The following is a 7,106-nucleotide window of genomic DNA, read 5'->3' as shown; positions in this document are numbered from 1 at the left end:
GTTCTTTACACCACTTTCCACATTACTAAGCAAATGATTTTTTTTTTCTCTTATTTTCCTAAATATTAATGCAAATGACAGTCAGAATATTTTTCAAGTCATCAGCCATTAGAGCATAATTCAAATGTTTTTGAACAAACTTCATAATGATAACCATTATTTACAAAAAACCCCCAAAAACCTCAAAATGCACTGTTCCACATTATTAAGCACAACAGAGTTTTAAAACATCTTATATTTTGTAAAGAAGTGTAAATGGCCATTAGTTGAATCTGCAGCATTAGGAGGTCATATTTACTGAAATCAAAGCTATTTCAATCAAAAACATCTGAACAGGCCAAGTTCCATGTTAACATAGGAGCCCTTCTCTGATATCACCTCCACTATTCTTGCATCCATTGAACTTGTGAGTTTTTGGAGAGTTTCTGCTTGAATTTCTTTGCAGGATGTCAGAATATCCTCCCAGAGCTGCTGTTTTGATGTGAACTGCCTCTCACCCTCATAGATCTTTAGCTTGAGGATGTTCCAAAGGTTCTCAGCAGGGTTAAAGGTCAGGGGAGGATGGGGGCCACACCATGAGTTTCACTCCTTTTATGCCCATAGCAGCCAATGACACAGAGGGATTCTTTGAGATGGAGCATTGTCATCAATGTTGGGTGTAACACGTTACAAAAGTAACGCATTACAGTAATATATTACATTTATACAGTAACGAGTAACATAACGCGTTACACAGAAAACAGATGGTAATATATCATATTCAGTTAGTCGCGTTACAACACGTTACATTCTAAAGAGACTTCGTGAAGCATGGAGCTCTCCGCTAATGCCACAGTGCTGCTTTCTTCTGCTTTTTTCATGACAGTTGCACCAAAGGTGGAACGTGCAACTTAGCAGCTTACAACAGCCAAATACCATCCTCCACTGACAACAACGAAGCATCCAAACACAACTCCCCAGTGCTCTGTTAACAGGACACTGCATTAAAACTCTGCATTTCAAATGAAAAATGAGTCTTATGTGAGCTGCTAATATCAGTCCTCATGATGATAGAACTGTAGCCTCTGCTAAAGCTGGAAATCCAACCATCCTGGTTTATTTGAACTAGTCCTGAAAAGACAAAAGCTCCACAACAGATAGTCTGGTCCAGTCCTCATCTCATTGATGGCTTATCCAAGACTGACTCTGCTAATTAGCCAGGACAACCCAGTAGATTTATCGAAGTCCACTACAACTCTGCTTGGCCTCGGCCTCTCTCTCTCTGCTCCTGCATTGGTTTTTAAGCCGCTCAGCTATACAGTCCCCTTTGTTGACTAACTCAAAATCCTTCCATACCACTGATGATATTAAGCCTTGTATGCAGAAATATGCACAGAGATAGGCGTTGTTTTGATGTAATTCGCGTCATCTTGCATCGTCTTGCATCATCTTGCATAAATACGCAACCTAATTAGCCATGTGCTTGCTGTCTGAGGAGATAAACAACCCCAGCACTGCAGGACGTAGGTGTAGTAAGATTAGGCTACTTTGAGTTTATATCAAAGGATTCTCGCAACATATCTTCTAGGTTACACAAAATATATTATGCAAGTATTCAGTATTTACTTATCTGGTCATTGGTATGTTTTCTGCTGGACATTTTTCTGCTAAGATTTTGTTGAACATTCAAAAGGCTCTAAGTTTAATGTGAAAGTAAATTAACCACCATTTGTTTGTGCTCTGAACCCAGTGCCTTGTTTGATTTGAAAGGAGCAAATTAAAGAGGTATAGAAAAAGAGTTTTTCTTGTCATGTTTGGGTTTTTTAATTATTCTATATTATTACATTATTATTATTATTATTATTATTATTATTATGACAGAAAATTGCATGCCTCCATTTTGTAAAGCCTTGACCTAAGTGCTTATTGCGGTTAAAGCAAAAGTAACTAAAAGTAATAAGTAACTTATTACTCTAAAAAGACAGTAATATTGTAAAGTAACTCATTACTTTTAAATGTGGGTAACTGGTAATATTTAATATATTACATTTTAGAAGTAACTTGCCCAACACTGACTGTCATGCATGATCATTTTGCTACAGAAGGCACAGTTCTCTTTTTGTACCATGGAAGAAAGTGGTCAGTCAGAAACTCTAGATACTTTGCTGAGGTCATTTTCACACCTTCAGGGACCCTAAAGGGGCCTACCAGCTCTCTCCTCATGAATGCGGCCCAGAACATGACTCCACCCCCTCCTTGCTGACGTCACAGCCTTGTTGGGACATGGTGGCCATCCACCAACCATCCACTACTCCTCCATCTGGACCATCCAGGGTTGCACGGCACTCATCAGTCAACAAGACTGTTTGAAAATGAGTCTTCATGTATTTCTGGGCCCACTGCAACCGTTTCTGCTTGTGAGCATTGGTTAGGGGGGGCTGAATAGTAGGTTTATACACGACTGCAAGCCTCTGGAGGATCCTACACCTTGAGGTTGGTGGGACTCCAGAGGCACCAGCAGCTTCAAATACCTGTTTGCTGCTTTGTAATGACATTTTAGCAGCTGCTCTCTTAATCTGATGAATTAGTCTGTCAGAAACCTTCCTCATTATGTCTTTATCTGCAGGAATCCATCTGTGCTCTGAATCAGACACTAATGTCCTTTATGTTAACATGGAGCTTGGCCTGTTAAGATGGTTTTGATTGAAATAGCTTTGATTTCAGTAAATATGACCTCCTAATGCTGCAAATTCAATGAATGACCATTTTCAGTTCTTTACAACCTATAAAATGTTCTGAAACTATGATGTGCTTAGCAATGTGGAACAGTGCAATATAAGGTTTTTATTTTTAAAAAATAACGGTTGTCATTATGAAGTTTGTTCAAAAACATTTGAATTATGCTTTAACGGCTGATGACTTGAAAAATATTCTGTCATTTGCATTAATATTTAGGACAATAAGAGAAAAATGTCATTTGCATAATAATGTGGAAAGTGGTGTACTATTTAAAAACAGTGTTGTCTAGCTCTGATCTAACTGCTGCTATAGCTGAATCCATGGTCATCTCTTCACAGGCCGCCATTGTTTCAGGCTTGCAGTACAACCAAACCACCTGTAGCTACGGCCTCTTTCTCCTCCAGTGATTCTGGTTGGTCTGGTCATTCTCTGACTGGGAACAGGCGTGTCAGATGGAGCTATGCATGACAGATCAGCCTGATGACAGACTTTAGGGTCAAGCTAAGGCTCTTATGTGAAAGGGGGTCTTAACAGCTGAGAGCTCAGACTGAGGTTGGTGTTTTTGTTCCATTATGTGGGTAACTGGTGCAAACAGACTTTACATGACAAATCTTCATGATATCGCCATCAGCTCCACGGCGGCGTGTCTCTATTGTTCACGGTGATGGGCTAGTTGGCTGGCAGGTGTCTGACGTCAGCATGCTGTGTAATGTGTGCAGCTTCTATGTAGAAAAACATGAATAAAACAGTCCATCATCATTACAGTTGATTTACTTCTACAACAGCATGAACTCAAAGAGCAGTATCAGGCTAGAGTTCACCTTCAGAGCTTAGACGACGACGTCATGGTCGTAGACAGGAGACGGCATGCAGTCCTGGAGCCATGGCAACGCTGACTCAGGAGAGGAGGAGAGTGGTGTGATTAATGGCAGCACCACTTTTTCACAGACCTGCACCTTCATAAACTGCTCTAACAGTTTCTTTACCTCCAGGTGGCGCTGTTCTCTCGTCCTCTATCATCCCTCTGAGACAGTGGGAGGGTTCCGTAGTTTTACTGGTTTTTCCACTTGGACCCAAAGAACATCGTCTCCTCCTCTCCCATGTGCTCCTGCAGCTCATTTTGTTTTTGTGTTGGATTTCTTTTTCCTGGTTCTTGTGATGTAACTTCCTGTCGTTGATACAACAGTCGGAACATTTCAAAATAATACTTTCACACTGGTCATGAACCGGACCCTGGTTCAGTTTATTCTGGGCAGAGACCCCCTCTTATGGTCAGATCAAGGCCAAACTGTTTGGCCCATGGTCCAGGCAGGGGTGTAGCTAGGACGGTTTTAGAGGAGCCCCCCCCCCCCCCCATTGTACTTTACGCTATTTGATATGACTTTCAGTTTGTTGACTGATTCATTAAGTTGCTTTTGATTCAGTAATGACACAAAAAAAAAAATTTGGTGCCCCCTACATCCCTTCTTTATCAGCACTCCCCGTACTACGCCCATGGATCCAGGGGGGGTTTCACAGCCGTCATTTAGATTTGGATTAAAAATCAAAGGTCAGAAAGTCTAGACCAAATGAGATTTAAAGATTTAAAATCTACTGATTTATCCAGAAAGTTGGTGTTTTTGCTGAGCTTCTTCTTCAGTAAATCCTTAAAGTAATGACTGCTGTCTATTAAGTGCTGCTGTCTTGCATCAGTTCATACATTTCTCTGATAAATTATACAGTGAGGAGTATGCAGAATGGTGTATAGGCATTTTCATATAAAATTCCTTTCCCTATGTTTCCTGGAAGCGTAGATGATGTGCACGTTACATCATCCCTGTATCTGAGCCATCACAAGGATGGAAATGCCTTCCTAAGTCTGAGCTGCACTTGAATGTTTTATTTATTTTAGTGGCAGTTTGAAACTGAGATTGGCTGTCAACATTTCCAAACAGCAGACGGTGCAGAGCACCTGCAGCCTCAGACGTGTCCCACTTTCTCTGTTTTACTGTACCGCGCTCTGCCACTCAAACCGCAGACAGAAGCATCTCCAAACGCCGTATGAGCGCACGCATTTATCCTGCACATTTCCTCCAGAAGAGAAGAAACAAAACACTAAATTAATCATGGTACAGTGCAGGAGTCTGTTCCCCTCTGTATCATGCTATCAACACCATGCTTGTGTGATGATACTGGTGGGGGGGTAGTTTTGTAACAGCAGTGAGTGTGACTCAGGCAGCTCTCTTTAAAGCGATCACTTACATAAAGGGCTATTCCTCTGGGTTTATAGGTAGCCTTGGAGGCCAGCAGTCCTCTGGTGTAAAGGGACATGCTTACGCAACCTGGACAAAACTTGCTGCTGCTTTGATATACAGCAGATTTTTGCTGAGAATTATTTTTGTTCTTTTGTAGTTTGGGGGTATATTTCATAAGCTGCTGGCCCTTAAAATAATCAACCTACTTTTCCTTTAGTGTCTCTTAGTAACTTTTATTAGAGCTCGCCTTGGGATGCTCCCGCAGTTTTTTAAAGTTTCTGTGTTTTATTAGCTGCAGGATTCGTGGGATTACTTAGGATGGTTTCACAACCCAGAGCTGGATCCAAGTACACTTGAGTCTGGTTCCATCTGGTCTGTGGGAACACAAGCGGACTGCTCTCAAGCACCATCCCAAAGTCCACTTGGAGAGGAAGTCTCGGACAGGATAGATAAGTACTTATTCACAGGTGAAGGCAACCGAGCTGGAGTACTGACTGTAAAGTCCGCCTAAACATTTCCTCTCTCCAAAAACCGCCGTATCAGTGCAGAATCATAATAACAGGGTCGTTTTTGCATCTTTAACAAAGATAAAAACATCCATAGTATCAGGATGGACTCCACTGTCTGCAGCGTAAACTAATGTTGACCAGAGCAGCTGCTGGGGGGGGGGGGCATAGTGCAAACCAATCATGTTCAATGTGAAACCGCCATTGGTTTTTATTAGGAATAAAGGAACAAATCTGATTAAAAAAAAAATATATATATATATATATATATATATATATATATATAAGAAATTTGCATCGTGATTGCTCATAACTGAGTTGGTGATGGGTCCTGAGGCAACAAGAGGAGTCGAGGACTTACGTACCACATCCTTCCCTCATTCGCCCTAATGGTGGTCTTTGTTGTTTTTCAGACAGATTATTTTCCATGATCCTGGTGATATGCAAGGGCATCCAGAGCATGGCCGGGTTTGTGCCAATCCTCCCTCCCAGCTGCTGGTGCCCTCAGGCAGCTTACCTTCCACATCTTCATCTTACTGCCGCCTGAGTTTTTGGCCCAAACATGCCTAGAAGTTCACGGTACTGTACATCAGTGGTGAGTTAAGACAAAAGGACGACAGCGGTATGAATGGTGCTCTTTTTCTCCTCTGTCTGCTCCACCTCACACTCAGATATCCACATCATCCTGCTCTGACCGTCTTTATCACCAGCACTCCTCTAAAGCCTGTCAGCTTCTTTCAGTCTGCTCTGAATGTGGAGATGAGCCGTCAGCGTCTCCTCTCTCTGTTGCTCAGAGCAACAGCTTGACCAAGGGTGGACCAAGGGCCCCTCTGATATCTGATTGGCCACCCTTTAATCCTTAACAATGATTGGCTGTTTGTCTTGTCAGCTTTTATAAAACTGTAATGTAGACCGTTTTTATCTTTAATCACCATCAGCAGATCTCAGCCCACTTTGACTGACTTTAAAACACTAAAGGGGAGGGGTATCGTGTTCAGAAGAATATAATGTTAAAATCAATTTAAAGAGTCCTTCTATCTGTGGCTTCCCACATTTAAACAGCCTTAGTGGATGTTTGAGAAATAACACAGACCTCGCCTCTTATTGCACCAAATCCAAACATTTCATCCTCATATAATGAGAAAGAAAATAAATCCCTTTTCCAACAGCAAAGCCTGTTTCAGAACATGTGCAATTTCCCCAACTCTTTCACAGCAATAAACCCCCCTGTCTCATGAGTCCACACTCTAATGCTATCAAAATGACCAGAAACCTTCTGTGAATACTAAATATCAAGTCTTAAATAGAGTTCAGATCAGTTAAGTACTGAGTGTGCAGTAGCATCAAGTGTCTCAGTGTTAGCAGCACTTTTTATTTTTCCCTCCAAGGCCGTCAGCTCTTCTCTGGTGTAAAGGGACCGGCTTATGTAACCTGGACCAAACTCTGTGCTGCCTTGAACTAGAGCGATTATTTTTCTTCATTTTCACTTACGTGGTGTGTTTCATAAGCTGCAGGCCTTTAAAATAATCAACCTTTGCCGTTGGTTCTTAAATGCACCTCTCTTCAGGGTGGTGCTGCAAATATGGAAAGTTTCTGTCTTCAGTGGCAGCATGGATTCTTAGGATCTAAAATTACACAATTTGGCAAG

The sequence above is a fragment of the Cheilinus undulatus genome, linkage group 21 (assembly GCF_018320785.1).
Source record: "Cheilinus undulatus linkage group 21, ASM1832078v1, whole genome shotgun sequence".
NCBI lineage: Eukaryota > Metazoa > Chordata > Actinopteri > Labriformes > Labridae > Cheilinus > Cheilinus undulatus.
Note: the sequence above shows the minus strand (reverse complement) of the source record.